Genomic DNA, 17,870 nt, shown 5'->3' with positions numbered 1-17,870 from the left:
CCGTTTGGGTGATCTCTGCTACCTTGTCTTCTAAGTCGCTGATTCGATCCTCTGCTTCATCTAGCCTGCTGGTAATTCCTTCAAGTGAGTTCTTAATTTCGGTAATTGTGTTCTTTAGTTCCAACTGGTTTTTCGTTATGATTTCTACATCCTTCTTTATGTTTTCTCTAAGCTCGTTTGTTATGATTTCTACATCCTTCTTTATGTCTTCTCTAAGCTCCTTAAACATTCTTATCACCAGTGTTCTGAACTCTGTCTCTGAGAGGTTGGTTACGTCTGCTTCATTTGGTTCCAGTTGTGGAAGCTTCTTCTGTTCTTTTATTTGGGACGTGTATCTTTGTTTCCCCATTCTGGCTGACTGTGTTTATTTTGATATATTAGGTAGATCCCCTAGAGTTCTTAGTTCTTGCTAGGTTATCTTGTGTAGTATGTGTCCTTTATATTTGACTCGCACCACGTCGTCCTCCTCTGCGTGTGCTCCAAAGGTGAGTCTTGTGTTGTGTACACTGTCCCGTTCAAGAAGATCTTCAATTGCTTCCCGCTAATGAGCAGGTGGGGTCAACTCCTGGGCTGACCTGCCGTGAGACTTGGCTCTGCCCCCCGCAGGGCACTCTGCTGCGTGAGGGTTGACCACCCCAATGTGATTTGGCCTCTATGGGCTCCAGAGCCTGCCGAGAACCCCCTCTAGGTATGTGACCTGCAGGTCAACCCCGGATGCACTCCGATTTGGTCTGGAGTTGGCCCCCAGATATGCCGAGTCCCGTGCCACCCAAGCTGGGCCCCGGCAGGGAAGTCCCAGAACAAGGCAAATCACCAAGCACAGCAGCAACGACAACAGCAAAGAAGAAAAAAAAAAAAAAACAGCCGATAACCCCCGCTCGACACAGGCAAAGATATCAAAGATACAAGATAAAGCAAAACAAAACCAAGCAAAGCAAAACAAAGCAAAACAAAAAGCAGCGACCGTCTCGGCCTGAGCCCATCAAGCAATGACCAGGTTGTCCTCTGCTGTACCAAAGAGCCCCCTGCTTATTGCGCAGGCAGAGCCGGTCACCTGGTGCTCAGAGAGACTTTGGGACTGCAGACTTAAAAGCGTGGGCCTGAGGGGTCTGGATGATAGTCTCCACAAAGTCAGTGCAGCTTCTGCCCTTGTCCGCGCGTATGCACACCGAGAGGAGCACCACCAGTCCTTTGTCCAGAGCTCGTGAGTCCTAGGGCACTCCTTCAGTGTGTGTGTATGGGTGCGGGCGGGAGATTTCTGATCTGCTGACCGTGCCTCACAAGCTGGGCCCCGGCAGGGCAGTTTCAGAACAAAGCAAATCACCAAGCACAACAACAACAACAACAACAAAGAAAAATATCAAATACGTTCACATGCAAAAACCACCTGATAACCCCACTCGACAGAGGCAAAGATATCAAAGATATAAAGACAAAGCAAAACAAGACAAAGCAAAGCAATACAAAAAGCAGCGACAGTCTCGGCCTAAGCCCACCAAGCAATGTCCAGGTTGTTCTCTGCTGTACCAAGGAGCCCCCTGCTTATTGCGCAGGCAGAGCCGGTCACCTGGTGCCCAGAGAGACTTTGGGACTGCAGACTTAAAAGCGTGGGCCTGAGGGGTCTGGATGATAGTTTTTACAATATCAGTGCAGTTTCTGCCCTTGCCTGCACAAATGCACACTGAGAGTGGCACCACCAGATATGTGACCAAAACTCTTGAGTCTTAAGGCACCTCTTCAGTGTGTGTGTGTGAGTGCGGGCAGGAGATTTCTGATCTGCTGAAAGCCCAGAGCTGCGCCTGCCTCACTGCTGATCTCCGGGTGTGTCTCGGCCGCTGCACCCACCCCACCCTAGGCAAGCCAGGAAGGGTGGGGGCTGGAGATGGAGGGGTCTTCACTCTCCCAGCCCAGCCGTGCGTCGCCCTCTTCCCGCAGGCCAGAAAAGGTGGTGGCTGGGGGTTGAGGCGTCTTTTCTCTCCTAGCGCAGCCAAAATCACGCACACTGCCCAGTCTGCCTGGGTCAGGGCTGCCCGTCAGGCTTCCCAAAGCGTGAGCGTTAGATACCACTTCTCGGTTCAGGGGCCGGTTTAAGTCTCTGGAAGGGCGGGGTAAGATTGGAAGAGGGGGCGGGGGAGGGGCCTAGGTATGGAGACTGCGCCCCCCGTCCGCCGCAGGGCGCGCCGCCTTCCCGGCGGGAGAAATCAGCCGTGGGAGCAGGGAAAGGGCCTACCCCCGGTCTCTGCGCTTTCCGCTCCGCCTGGGATCCCGCGCCTGCCCGGCTCCGTGGTTTTCGGTCCTCACCCCCGCCAGCTGAGGCTCCGCTGGGTGCTGGGCTCTCCCGCCGCTGCCGGCCGGGCGCTCCCACGCCGCTTCTCCTCCTCCTCTCCTTGCTCCGTCCAGTTAGCTTACCCCCAAGAATTTCTTAGCTTCAAGCAATCCACGAATCTCTCCACTATATTGTGTGGTGAGCGAAAATTTCCTCGATGGGTTATAGTTCCCGTTTGCAACAAGATCTGGAGGAGAACTCAGAAAGTGCGCCCTGCTGCCGCCATTCCTATGACGTCACCCCTATTTTTTTATTTTTAATTAAATTTATTGGGGTGACAATTGTTAGTAAAATTACGTAGATTTCAAGTGTACAATTCTGTAATACATCATCCATATATCACGTTGTGTGTTCACCACCCAGAGTCAGTTCTCCTTCCACCACCATATATTTGATCCCCTCTACTCTCTTCTACTATCCCTCCTCTACCCTTACCCTCTGGCAACCACTAAACTATTATCTGTGTCTATGAGTTTTTGTAGTTTTATTTGTTTGTCTTGTTCCTTTGTTGCTTTCAGTTTTATATCCCACATATCAAAAATCATATGGTTCTCGACTTTTTCTGTCTGACTTATTTCACTTAGCATAATAATCTCAAGATCCATCTATATTGTCACAAATGGCAGTATTTTCTTTTCTTACGGCAGAGTAGTATTCTATTGTGTGTATATACCACATCTTCTTTATCTAATCATCTATTGAATGACACTTTGGTTGTTTCCATGTCTTGGCCACCGCAAATAAAGCTGCAACAAACAAGACTCCACTAAAAAGCTATTAGAAGCAATAAACGAATACAGTAAAGTTGCTGGCTACAAAATCAATGTACAAAACCCCATTGCATTTCTATATACTAACAATGAAATTTCAGAAAAGGAAATGAAAAAAATCAAATCCTTTTGCAATGGAAACAAAAAGAATAAAATATCTAGGAGTAAAATTTCATATTTATGGGATAAATGCCCACGAGCGCAATTCTTCGATCATATGTAAGTTCTATGTTTGGTTTTATAAGAAACAGCCAAACTGCTTTCTAGAGTGGCTGTATTATCATTTTACGTTTCTACCAGCAATGAAAGAGTGTTCTAGTTTTTATGCATTCCTCTTATCAGCACTGGATATTGTCACTGTTTTGGTAGTATAGCTGTTGGGGCTTTAATTGTCATTTTTTCTTTGGTTAATAATATTAAACATCTTTTCATGTGCCTGTCTGGTATCCATAGATCCTCCATTGTGAAATGTCTGTCCATGTGTTTTACTGGTATTCTCACTGCATTGCTTGTTTCTTGTTTTTTGTTTGTTTGTTTGTTTTGTTTTAAACTGTTGATATTTGAGGATTCTTTATATGTTCTAGACACTAATCCATTGCAGGATATTTGGTTTGATTGTCTTTATACCCTCTTAGCAGGATTGTTCACAGATCAACTGTTTTCAATTTGTGTACTAAATACATTACAAATACATGTTATACAAATATATAAATTAATACATAATGTAATAAAACATTAAATGTAGAAATAATTTATCTAATTTAATCTATGTAGTCTAGTATTTTTCTTTTATAAATCACACTTTTTGAATCAAGTCTAAGATGTCTTTAGCCCTAGGTTCCAAAGATATACTCCTATGTTTTCTCTAAAAGCTTTATAGTTTTATGTTTTATATTTAAGTCTGTGATCTATTTGGAGTTAATTTTTGTATACGGTTCAGATCTAGGTTTCTCTTTTCCTTCTTTCTCTCTTTCCTTTCCTTCCTTCCTTCCTTCCTTCCTTCCTTCCTTCCTTCCTTCCTTCCTTCTTTCCTTCCTTTCTTCCTTTCTTCCTTCCTTCCTTCCTTCCTTCCTTCCTTCCTTCCTTCCTTCCTTCCTTCCTTCCTTCCTTCCTTGCTTCCTTCCTTCATTCCTTCCTTCCTTCCTTCCTTCTTTCTCTCTCTCTCTCTTTCTCCCTTTCTCTCTCTCTCTCTCTCTCTCTCTCTCTCTCTCTCTCTCTCTTTTTCTTTCTTTCTTTCTTTTTGTTTCATCTCTGAATGTCAGTCCCAGCACCATTTGTTGAAAAAGCTCCTTTTCCTCCTTTGAATTACTTCTGAACCTTTGTCAAAAATCATTTGGGCATATTCATTTTTGGTGTATCTCTTTCTGGGTTCTCTATCATTTTCCATTTATCTATGAGACTATTCCTCAGCCAATACCTGTCGTGGATACCTTAGGTATAAATTAGGGATTAATGTTGGGTCGAGTGATTTCTCTCACTTTTACTATACTTTGTCAAGATAGTCTGCATTATTCTAGGGACTGTGCTATTCCATGTGGATTTTAAATATCTTGTCTGTGTCTGCAATAAGTCCTGCTGGAACCACAATAGCTAAAACAATACTCAAAAAGGAAGAGCAAAATCGGAGGACTAACACTTGCCAATTTCAAAACTTACTACAAAACCACAGAATCAAGAGAGGGTGGTACTGGCAGAAGGAAGAAAATATAGGTCAATGGAATAGAATTGAGTCTAGAAATATTAGAGTACCTTAATTTATGGTCAATTGGTTTTTGACAATGGTGTCAAGACAATGCAAAGAGGAAAGAACAGTGTTTTCAATAAATATTGCCAGAACAACTGGATAAACACAAACAAAGAAAAATAACATTGTTTATAAAAATTTTCTGCCATTCGGTTAATTGCCTCTTTATTTTGTCGAGGGTTTCTTTTGCTGTGCAGAAGATTTTTAATTTGATATAGTCCCATTCATTTATTTTAGTTTTTACTTCTCTGGCCTTTGAGGTCAAATTCATAAAATCCTCTTTTAACCCAAGGTCCATAAGTTTAGTACCTATGTTTTCTTCTATGCAGTTATTGTTTCAAGTCTTTGATCCATTTTGAGTTAATTTTACCCGGTGAGAGCAGGTTAGCTTCATTCTTTTGCAATTGGCTTTCCAATTTTCCCAGCACCATTTATTGAAGAGGCTGTCTTTTCTCCATTGCATGTTTTTGGCTCCTTTGTCGAAAATTATCTGTCCATATTTATGTGGGTTTATGTCTGGGTTTTCAATTCTATTCCATTGGTTTGTGTGTCTGTTTTTCTCCCAATATTATACTGTTTTGATTATTGTTGCTCTGTAGTACAAACTGAAGTCAGGGAGTATGATACCTTCAGCATTATCCTTTTTCCTTAGGATTGCTTTGACTATTCAGGGTATTTTGTGGTTCCATACAAATCTGATGATTTTTTTTCTTCTATTTCTTTAAAAAAATACCGTTGGGATTTTGATGGGGTTTGCATTAAATCTGTATATTGCTTTGGGTAATATGGCCATTTTAACTATGTTGATTCTTCCAATCCATGAACACGGAATGTCTTTCCATTTCTTTATGTTTTCTTCAATTTCTTTAAAAACTGTCTCATAGTTTTCAGTGTATACGTCTTTCACATCCTTGGTTAAGTTTGTTCCTAGGTATTTTATTCTTTTTGTTGCAAATGTGAAAAGGATTTTATTTTTTAAATTTCTTTTTCTGAGATTTCATTGTTAGTATGTAGGAATGCAATGAATTTTTTGTACATTGATTTTGTAGCCAGCAACTTTACTGTATTCGTTTATGGTTTCTAACAGCTTTTTGGTGGAGTCTTAGGGTTTTCTATATATAACATCACGTCATCTGGCTAATATCCAAAATATATAAGGAACTCATACAACTTAACAATAAAAAAACAATCAATCCAATAAAAATGTGTAGATGACCTGAATAGACATTTCTCCAAAGAGGTCATACAGATGGCCAATAGACATAGGAAAAGATGCTCAACGCCACTAATCATCGGAGGAATGCAAATAAAAACCACAATGGCCGGTTAGCTTAGTTGGTTAGAGCATAGCGCTAATAACACCAAGGTTGCTGGTTTGATTCCTGCATGGGCCAATGGTGAGCTGTGTCCTCTTAAAAAAAAAAAAAGAGAGAGAGAGTGATATCGCCTCAGACCAGTTAGAATGGCTATCATCAACCAGACAATGGCAATAATAACAAGTTTTGGAGAGGCTGTGGAGATAAAGGAACCCTCATACACTGTTGGTGGGAATGCAGATTGGTGCAGCTGCTATGGAAGGCAGTTGTGGAAGTTCCTCAAAAAATTAAGAATAAAATTACCATATGACCCAGCAATCCCTCTCCTGGTTATTACCCAAAAAATCTGAAAACATTTATCTGTAAAGATATATGTGCTCGAATGTTCATTGCAACTTTATTTACTGTGGCCAAGACATGAAAACAACCAAAGTATCCTTCAATAGATGATTGGATAAAGAAGATGTGGCATATATACTCAATGGAATACTATTCTGCCATAAGAAAAGATGAAATAGAGCTATTTACAACAACATGGATGGATCATGAGATTATTATGCTAAGTGAAATAAGTCAGACAGAAAAAGTTGAGAACCATGTGATTTCACTGATATGTGGGATATAAAACTGAAAGCAACAAAGGAACAAGGCAAACAAAGAAAGAAACAAAACTCACAGGCACAGACAATAGTTTAGTGGTTACCAGAGGGTAAACGGGGAGGGGGGTGGGAGATGAGGGTAAAGGGTATCAAACATATGGTGTTTGAAAAAGAACTGACTCTGTTCTTTGGTGAACACACGATGTGATATATAGATGATGTATTACAGAATTGTACATTTGAAACCTATGTAACTTTACTAACCATTGTCACTCCAATAAGCTTTCATTAAAAAAAAAGTAATGTTGTCTCCTTCCTTATACTATATACAAAATTTAACTCAAAAGGATCATAAATATAAATGTAAGAACTAAATCTATGAAAATTTTAGACAAAAACATAGCAGTAAACCTTTGTGACCTTGGGTTACTAAATGTTTTAAAAATATCACACCAAAAACACAGACAATAAAAAGAAAAATAGATAACTGGAGTTCATCAAATTAAAAATTTTGTGCTGCAAACAAAACCAGCAACCCACTGAATTAAAGTGTCCAGAATATACAAAAAGCTCTTAGAATGCAATAATAAAAATAGAGATAATCCAATTAAAAATGGGCAAAAGATCTGAGTAGGCATTTGTTTAAAGTGACATACAAGTGGCAATTAAGCACATGAAAAGATGCTCAACATCCTTAGCTATTAGGGAAATGCAAATCAAAACCACAGTGAAACACCACTAGGTATCCCATTCAGATTAACTAGGTCAATTCTAATAATAAAAAGAAAATACATAACATCTGAAATGTTGGAAAGGCTGTGGAGGAATTAGAACTCTTGTACATTGCTGGTGGGAATGTAAGCAGTGCAGCTGCTTTGAAAACCAGTTTGTCAGTTCCTCAGAATGTTAAACATAGAGTTACCATATGACCCAACAATCCACTCCAGGACATATACCTAACAGAAATGAAAGAACATGTTAACACAAAAACTTGTACGAGAATGTTCATAGCAGCTTTATTCATACTAGACAAAATTTGGAAACAACCCAAATGTGCACCAACCAATGAATGCATAAATAAAACATGCTGTTTCCACACAATGGGATATTTTCAGCAATAAGAAAAAATAAACCTGTGATGTATGCTACAACTTGGATAAACCTTGAAAATATCATGCTAATTTAACATAAGGCGGTCACAGAAGACCCCCTATCCTATGTTTCCAGCCCTATGAAATGTCCAGAATAGGTAAATTCAGAGAGATCAAAAGTAGATTAATGGCTACCTGGGGCTAGGGAGTGGAGTAAGGGCAATGGATATTAACTGCTAATGGCTTCCAGGTTGTCTTTTGAGGTGATGGAACATGTCCTAAAATTAGGTTGTTATGTTAATTGCACAAGTCTTTGTGTATGCTACAAACCATTGAACTGTACACTCTGAATTGACAAATTGTGTGGTACTTGAAGTGTTCACAGTCATGCGCCAAATAATGACATTTTGATCAACGACAGACCACATATTAAGTTCACGAACTTGTTGCAACGATGTTGTTAAACTTTTTTTGATATCAGAGGGATTATTTATTATGAACTTGTACCAACTGGACAAACAGTTAACCAAGTTTACTATTTGGAAGTGCTGCATGAAAAACTTAGACGAACTGAACTTTTCGCCAACAATTCACGACAATGCACCAGATCACATGGCACTGTCTGTGAGAGGGTTTTTAGCCAGTAAACAAATAGCTGTAGTGGAACACCCTCCCTACTCAGATGATATGGCCCCCAGTGACTCCTTTCTATACCTGAAGATAAAGGAAATATTGAAAGGAAGACATTTGAATGACATTCAGGACATCAAGGGTAATATGATGAGAGCTTTGATGGCCATTCCAGAAAAAGAGTTCCAAAATTGTTTTGAAGGGTGGACTAGACGCTGGCATCGGTGCATAGCTTCTCAAGGGGAGTACTTCAAAGGTGACCACAGTGATATTTATTAATGAGGTATATAACACTTTTTCTAGGATGAGTTCGTGAACTTAATTGTCAGACCTCATATACCATATACTTATGGTGGTCCCATAAGATTATAGTGGAACTGAAAAATCCCTATCACCTAGTGATATCATAGCTACCATAACATCATAGAGCAATGCATTACTCATGTGTTGTGGTGATGCTGGTGTAAAGAAGTCTAGTGCACTGCCAGTTGAATAGGAGTATAGCACAATATAATACTTGATAATAATAATAAACAACTATGTCACTGGCTTATGTATTTACTATATTTTTGTCATTATTCTACAGGGTACTCTTTGTATTTATTTTTAAAATAGTTCTTTGTTAAACAGTATGCTGTGTTAAGCTGGTGGCAGCCTCATACATCTGGTTTACCGTGTCTCTTGATTGCATCATTTTCTCCTGTGCTTGACTTAATGTCTTGTTGCTTTGTACAGTAACATGCCTTACAGGCCCATATCCCAGGAGCAATAGGTTATGCCATCTATCCTAGGTATGTGGTGGCCTGTGCCATTTAGTTTGTGTAAGTGCAATCTGATGTTTGCACCATGACAATATCACCTAACTACAAATTTCTCAGAACATATCCTTATTGTTAAGCAGCACGTGGCTATATTGATGAGGCTGCTAAAAACAAAAAACACAAAAATGTGCTGAGATTTTGATAGAAACTGCACTAAAACTATAGATTAATTTGGTGAGAATTAACATCTTTATCATATCAAATCTTTTAGTCTATGAGCATGACATATTTCTCCATTTATTTACATACTATTATTAATTTCTTTCCCAATAATTTGTAATTTTCAGAATACAGATCCTGGATATATTTTTTTATGTTTATTCCTAACTATTCCATTCTCTTTGAAGTCATTATAAACGGCCTTGCTTTTAATTTTGGTTTTCACATGCTCTCTCTTAGCATACGATTGGTGTTTTGCATGTTGATCTTGTATCTTTCAACCTTACTGAGCTTATTCATTAGCTTTTCTTTGCGTGTTTGTTTGTTTATTTTGTAGATTCCTTGGGATTTTCTACATAGCCAATCATCATATCTGCAAACATGGATAGTTTGATTGCTTCCTTTCAGGTCCTTATGCCTTTCATTTCTTTTTCTTTGCCTTATTGCAGTGGCTAGAACTTCTATTACGTGATGAATGAGAATGGAGAACACATACACTTGCCTTGGTTCCAACTTAGAGAAAAAGCTTTAGTTTTTCACTTTTTAGCATTATGTTAGCTATAAATTTTTAATAGATGCTTTTTATTCTGTTAAAGAAGTTTCTCTCTACTTACAGTTTGCTGAGAGATTTTCTCATGAAGCAGTGTTAGATTGTGTCAAATGATTTTTTCTACATCAATTGATAAGACCATAAGATTTTTATTTCTTAGCCTGTTGATATGACATATTACGTTGATTGATTTTCAAATGTTGAATCACTTTGCATGCCAGGGATAAATCCCACTTGGTGGTGTATATGTTCTTCTAAATTGTTGGTCCAATAGCTAATACCTTGTGGAGTATTTTTGTGTCTTAGTTCATAAAAGTTAGTGGTCTATGGTTTTCTTCTTTGGTATTGCCTTTACCTGATTTTGACCTTATTAAATAAGCAGAGAAGCATGTACTCCTCTTCTGTTTTTTGGAAGAAACTGCGTAAAATTAGTGTCAATTCTTCTTTAAATGTTTGGCATAATTCTCCAGTGAAACAATCTGAATGTGGAGATATTTGAAAGGGGAATTTAAATTATGAAATCAATTTCTTTAGTGGTATCGGTCTATTTTGGTTCTCTTTCCAACATGTTTCATGTTGGAACTTTGGTAGCTTGTTTATAAGCAATTTGTCCATTTCTTCCAACTTGTCAAATTTGTGAGCATAAAGTCATTCATAGGATTCTGTTATTGCTCTTTCAATGGCGGCAGGTCTGCAGTGATATCTATCATTTTCTTTATGATACGGGTAATTTGTGTCTTCTGTCTTTTTATCTGTCAGTCTTGCTAGAGATTTACCAATTTTATTGACTTTTTTTGGAGAACCAGATTTTTGTTGCATTGATTGCTTCTATTGTTTTTGTTTGTTTTGCTTTGTTTTCAATTTTATTGATTTCTGTTCTTATCTTAGAATTTTTTTTCCTTCGGGTTCATTTTGCTCTCATTTTTCTAGTTTCTTGAGATAAGAATTTATTGATTTATGATCTTATTTCTTGTCTAATATAAACATTTAGTTCTATAAAATTTACTGTCAACACTCCTTTAACTGCATCTGACACATGTTGATATATCGTATTTTCATTTTATTCAGCTGTGGGTATTTTTAAGTTTCCTTTAAGGTTTCCTTTTTGACAAATGGATAGATTCTTTCAAATTATGTGGTTTAATGTTCACATGTTTAGAGATTTTCTTTTTGTCTTTCTGCTATTGATTTCTATTTCATTCTATTATGATATGAAAATATACATATTCAAACTTAATAGATAATTGTAATTCTCTTGAATTTGCTGAGGTTAGTTTGTGGACCAGTATATATGCTCAATCTTGGTGAATATTCCATAGGCTCTTGAAAAATTTTATATTCTAAAGTTGTTGCATAAAATGTTCCATATATGTCAATTAGATCCTGTTGGTTGATTGTGCTGTTTAGGTCTTCTATACCTTTGTTGATTTTCTGTCTATTACTTCTATCAATAGTTAAGAGGAGGTTGTTGAAGTCTTCAATTACAAATGTAAGTTTGTTACATTCAGCTGTATCAGTTTTTGTTTTGTTTCATGTGTTTTGAGGCTTTCTTGTTTGGTGCATATACATTTAGGATTGGTATGTCTTACTGGAAGATTCGTTGATTATATCTCAATATTTATATCACTCGTATTTATATCATATCTCAATATTTAATTCACTTAAGTTCCATAAAGATTGTGTCTACTTTGTTTATTGTTTTACCCTGAGTATCTCGAGCAAAGCTTGCACTGAAGAGGCACGCACTACCTGCTTACAAAATGGTTAAGTAAGACATCGTTAACGTAAAAGATTATCTAGATTAACCTATTCATTTTATAGTGAAGAAAATTGAGCTCTGTATTATGTTACTTGTTTATGCTCTCAGAAGTATTTAGTCAGAGAGCAAGGGGTAGAGTACAGTAGCTTTGCTCCCATATTTACATTTGAAAAAATATTCAGTGCTGTGTGTGTGTACACATTACATGTGTATTGTGATCAAGTTCAAGAAAAAGAGTGAGAGAAAGATCCTAGGCCCTGAAATCACCTTGGTATCTCCTATTTGTCTTTTATTAAACTTTAACAGTCTGTCCAATGCCCATTCTTCACATAGTAAGTACTTAATCAATGCTTACCTGTAAGGTCTCAAATCTGAAGACTGGAGGCTCCTCTGTCTTCAGATGTCTTTCAGTCAGTGGCTCAGATGGAGGATAGTCTTTTTCTTTTTCTTTTTTTCCCCTTTGCTTGCCTTGTTTCTCCCCCGGGGTACCTGCTCTGTAAAGGGAATCTTTAAGTCACTGACTAAAGTGGTCCAGGTTGGAGAACGAAAGTAATGAGAGCTGAGCTATCCTGAGCCATGTGATGCTAGAGGAAAAACAGGAGCATTTATCATTCCTGCAATTCCCCACAGGTTCCCCACAGTTTTCAACCTTGGGCTGCCCCAATCTTGACCACAGGGGTCACATTTATACACTTAAGGTGAGGCCTCTGGGTCAGGAAGTGTGCTTTTTTGCATAACAGGTAGGACACAGGACATTGTTTCCCCCCAGGCATGTTAACCTGGTTGCTTCACTTTACAGTATGTGGTCACCCAATAGAAGCTGGGCCTTCATCAAGAGCTTACTATATGTGATGCCCTGTTTTAGGTATATTAGTTCAAGAGACATTGGGCACAACAGACATGCTACTACCCTTGAGAAACTGCAAATGTAATAAGACAATGGAACAAGGGCAGATGAGATCTTCTTCTTCTGCTTGCCTGTGGTGCTGTGTTCCTAATACATACATAGCCATGCCTGAGGTCCAATTGAACCAAATTAATAATCAAGTTCAGAGTTCAAGTTAGGTCTGGCCATAGCCAGCTATAGCAAGACTGAATTACATAGACCTTGTGAAACCACTGTTCACCCCTCTTATTAGGTATAAATCTCAAAAACCTACATAATTTTCCTAGCCCCTTAACTGTTCAGTTTTTTTATTCAGACAAACGAAGATTGTCTGGGGCTTCTGGAGCTATCTAACAGATGGTGCCAGTATTGCTTAAGGCATTGGTTCATGTTTCTGTATAGCACAGGTGGGAAGCCAAGTGCCTGAGAGAAGAGATAGATAGGCCTCCTGAAAGAGGCCATGTAAAAGTGGCATACTTCCTGAATAGGGGCATACCCCATGCTGGGAAGGCCCAGGATTTCTGGCCTTCTGTGATGTGTGTGTGTATGTGTGTGTGTGTGTGTGTATGACTTCATGTAATTGTCACTGTGTGCCCAAACAGCATTTCCTAAACTATTAATTAAACCAGAGCTTTCAAAAATTTTAGAAATTCCGTCAAGTATCTCATCAAGAAATGAAAAAACGCAGTGTTGGATTTTGGCATTAAAGGTGTTAGCTTCTTAATTTTTATTTTTATTTTCACACAAGTAATTTCTTTTTTTTTAATTATTATTTTTTAATTTATTGGGGTGACAATTGTTAGTAAAATTACATAGATTTCAGGTGTGCAATTCTGTATCACATCATCCATAAATCACACTGTGTGTTCACCACCCGGTCACACAAGTAATTTCCAGTTAATGATGATTAGCTGTTCACCTTCATCATTGAAGGAATAACATGATATTTGTGATTCAAAAGTTCTGATTCATGGTGGCTTTGTCTTGGATTTCTATGCCTAAAATATCAAGAGAGTTGGTGCTTTTCTCATTGTCCTTGGAGGCACTAGAGAGAGAGCAAGGAGAAGGCAAGCCTTCATATGCAAGATCTTCCCATTTCAGCCCAGATTCCTTGTACTATCAATGCAACATTTGTACCAAAGTGAGGAGCTTGAAATTGAAAATGTACAGTAAGTGCCAATGAAATTTCCTCTCCCCTTTGCTTTGTTAGTCATAAAATCCCTGAGCACGTTCATAGAATCTATTTGAGAATGTCAATGAGCAATTAAGTTGCATTAGATGATAGCTGATCACACATCAAAGAACATTGTTATGATTTGATTTAATGTTGGTGTGCTTGAAACAGTTTGCTATTGAAATCCTAATCAGTGCTAACTTGGGGAGATTGACCTTCTCTTATCAAGTGTTAGAAAGTAGTGCAGTGGAGTTAAAGAACACTGTAGCCAAAGTTTGAAGACATAGGTGCTGGTCCTTTCACTGCCACAGCTTTGGACTTAGTTCATATGGACCTCAAGTAGAAGGAATAGTAATTGTTAAATACATGCCTTCCAGCAAATTCACACTTAGTAGTCGGAGAAGATGCTTATTAAATTATTTAACACATACTCACAAATCATGCTCTAGGAATCACACCAAATGACATGTAGTTGTGTTCTAATTTAGCTTAAAATGGCTATAATAACATTGTTCTGAAAATTATTGGAAATCCCAGAAGGTCATGAATCAGCAGTCAGTAATGGCAAAAAGTGAGGAAATTAATCAGTGTTGTTTTTCATACCTGTAATGAGAGGATTCAAGGAGAGAAGCACAGTGCACAGAAAGCAACTGAAACTAAATTTAATTGACTTAAGAGTAAAAGTCTTCATTTGAAGGGAAATGAGGTGGTTCACAAACTTGGGGAATGGCTGGATAACCAGGCTCGGAAAATGAGCACAGATTGAGGGGGGCCAGGCAGCTCAAACATGGCCAAGGTAACATCTCAGGAAGTGCCTGCTTTGGGCTGTAGCTGCTGCCACCCTCTAGGCAGTGTACCATGCCATTAGTACTGTGGTGTTGTGGGCAGCATGCAGGCCCACCAACTCTGCCACGACAGACATGGACACTGCGTCACCCCACTTCTTATCAATCTGTTCTTTTTTCTTTCTGTGTCTCTTCCCAATTTACAATTTGGAATTGTAGGAATAACATGAAGGAATAACACGATAGTTGTGATACAACTATCGTGTTATTGATAATTGAATCAACAACGGATGCTCATGTTACTTAGCGTCTGATTGGCATCTGAGTCCTGCCTTCCAGGAGGCAGGAAGAGGTGTGTGGTTTTCTCGGCTTGCATAGTAGGGATGGAGCTCTGACTTCTTCCACAATGTCACCAGGGGGACCCCAAAGAGGAAGCTGGCTCAGATGCTAGACAGCCCCCAAATTTAAACATTAAAGCTGTAAATGTCCACTACAGAAACTTACAATAAATATTAGATTTGAATAAGGATCTAAATAATTAAGGTTGCTTCAGTAGCACAAGGAACAAAAAGATCACTGGGCTACTCTGAAAGGGTTTTCTTCCTCAGTGAATTTCTGAGAGAGAACTAGGATTGCTAGATTATAATGTGACTGGAGACTTCAGAGTCACTACTAATGACTAATTTAAAGTCACTGCTTTGGTGATAGCATATGAAATGTATGCATACATCTTGTGTTGTGTGGTAGTTGAACAGATTTCACTCCTGTGTATAAAGGGCATGGGCTAAACACTAGTCACTGCACATTTGACCCATTGGTACTCGGCTCCAGCCATATGGTCGTATTTAGCTTTACCACTAAGTGCCAGGTTAGCCAAACAAGGATACTAGTCAATCATCCAACAGCAAGCATACCAACCCTCCCTGCCTGGGGATAAGGATTGACTCAATACAACTGCCCATACCTTGTGTCTGCATCCATAGGCCTGCCGCCCAGTGAGCCACAGTCTGGCAGCATTAGCATCACCTGGGAGCATGTCAGAAATTCAGAATCTCAGGTCCGCCCCAGAACTACTGAATCAGAGCCTTCATTTAACAAATTCTGCAGGCAGTTCATGTGCACATTCAGTTTGAGAAGCCCTGGTGTACAGCTCCCCCAGACAAGGATAAGTTTCACGGGCACCGCTGTTCTGTCTAGGGTGTTGCTCACCTGTCCTGCCCACTGTGTCACCAGAGTATTATCTCCAATTGTTAGCAGGGATGGACTCAGTTCAGAGACTGTTTCTCTTTGGGTTCTCTGTCTTGGTCCCATGCCCCTGTGCTGTGGGCAGCCTCTGCGTTATGACGTCTTGTTATCTATCAATTTGTGAGATTCAAGCCCCATTTTCCCCAGTGAGATTGTATTAGGGACTCCACACAGGATTTCCCTTGAATCATACCATTTTCCCCTCCTCTACTCTTGGACCCTCTCCAGGGATACACTCACAGGGAAGATTGGCCCAGAGGAAAATGTAGTGCCTGCCCTATTTCTGGGCAAGCTCCCAGGAACTCCCAAGGCAGGTCTTCTTGGTAAATTCTGAGGTGCAGTCTCCATGCTGCTTCTCTTTCCAGACCCATCTGGACTAGCTGGTCCACTTGGTAAACACAGAGAGAATGACTCGTCTACCACAGGTCAGTACTTCACAGTGTACTCTCAGCTTGGAAAAAGGAAGTAAGAGGGGAAAGGAGAAGGTCTGGACTTCCTCTTTCATTCTGAAAGAGGTTTGGTCCTTCATTCCAGACCTGTGGGAAGGAAATGAAAGAAGAAGTGGGAAGCAGGCCTGCTGTGCATGGGGCAGGAAGTGAAGCAGCTAAGGAAACCTCCATTCCTCAGTAAAAGAACCCGTCTCATGGGCTTACTTCTCGGGACCTCCTACAGAGCGTGATCAGAGCCATCTGGTGAACATGTGTGTTTAATGAACTTTCAGTGTGATGCTGAGGAGAAACAAAAGCCTGGCTCAAGACACCATATTACAAGCGGGTTGTGTATTTAGCCATCAATTCCAGACCAATTTCCAAACCAAGCAGCATATTATAGCCTCTGCAATGCAATGCAGAGAACACCCTTTCCAACTTGTTCCAGATGCTGCTCCTTCCCCATCCATTCAAGTCAAGTAGCAATACCAACAAGCCTGGGATTTCCACCATTCAGTCTTAAGTACAAGAGAATTGGCAAACAAGACAGTCCTTTATTCTGCCCTCTTCTATTCCCATGAGAAATTCAAATTCTGGAAGGGAGAAATTTAAATTTATCCAGATAAGTTAATGAAGAAGGCCAGGCTAAATATTGAAAATTCAGAGAGCTAAAGAAATTAGCTTTAGAATCTCCAGAGGATTCCAAAATTGAGTGAAGAAGAGCCTTTTCTCTCATCAATTACATGGTTTTAATAAACTCCCTCAGGTCAGGATCTCCATACCCACCAATGATCATATTATTAAAAAATGTATTATCTACACTCATTGTTTTCTTCTTGAAGTATCAACACAGAAAGCTTGATTGTGTTTTGTAATTTATTTAGCTCTTCTGTGGATCTTTGGGACTGGAATTACTGAATGTTACTGAGAAACAAGTATAAGCCAAAGATTGCATAAACAGTTGCAAGACTGAGTGCTTATCAATAATGATAAGCCTCATGATTGTCATGGCATCTATGTCCAAGTTGGCAGAGCAAACTCCGGTGCTCCCCTCTAAGCTCCCGCCCTGACCAGACGTGCTGGTGAGTCCCCAGCTTGACACTGGTCACTACATTTTCTGTTCCCTGATTGGCCTCAATCATCACTTTCTAGACTCCATTTCTCCACATCCAGCCCACTTCTCACTTCCACTGAAAGAGAACAGATTTGGCTCGTATCCCCTTTCTGACTGAAGGAGTGTGAGGAATGCACTAACTTTTTACAACCTCCATTTTGATATATATAAAATAGAGGTCATATCTCCCAGGATTGTCTGAAAATTAACTGAGGAAGTACATGCAAAAGGTCTGGCACACACTCGGGAAGTAGAGGTCACCTTAAAAGCATTCATTTACCTGCCTCCTCCCATCTATTCCCACCCTCACCCTCCCACCGTCATCCACTTCCTTGCCCGGCATCATTACCCTCTTCCCACCCCTTCTTACAGCCTCGGGGTGAGAGGTAATTGCATTTATTAAGCGTTCTGGTGGCAATTTTCGGAAGAAAGCCACATGTTAAGCGGACAGCCTTTTGTGCTGCAGATGCTGT

Source organism: Rhinolophus ferrumequinum, chromosome 23, assembly GCF_004115265.2.
Source record: "Rhinolophus ferrumequinum isolate MPI-CBG mRhiFer1 chromosome 23, mRhiFer1_v1.p, whole genome shotgun sequence".
Taxonomy (NCBI): domain Eukaryota; kingdom Metazoa; phylum Chordata; class Mammalia; order Chiroptera; family Rhinolophidae; genus Rhinolophus; species Rhinolophus ferrumequinum.
The sequence above is the reverse complement of the archived record's forward strand: the minus strand, read 5'-3'. Positions refer to the sequence as shown.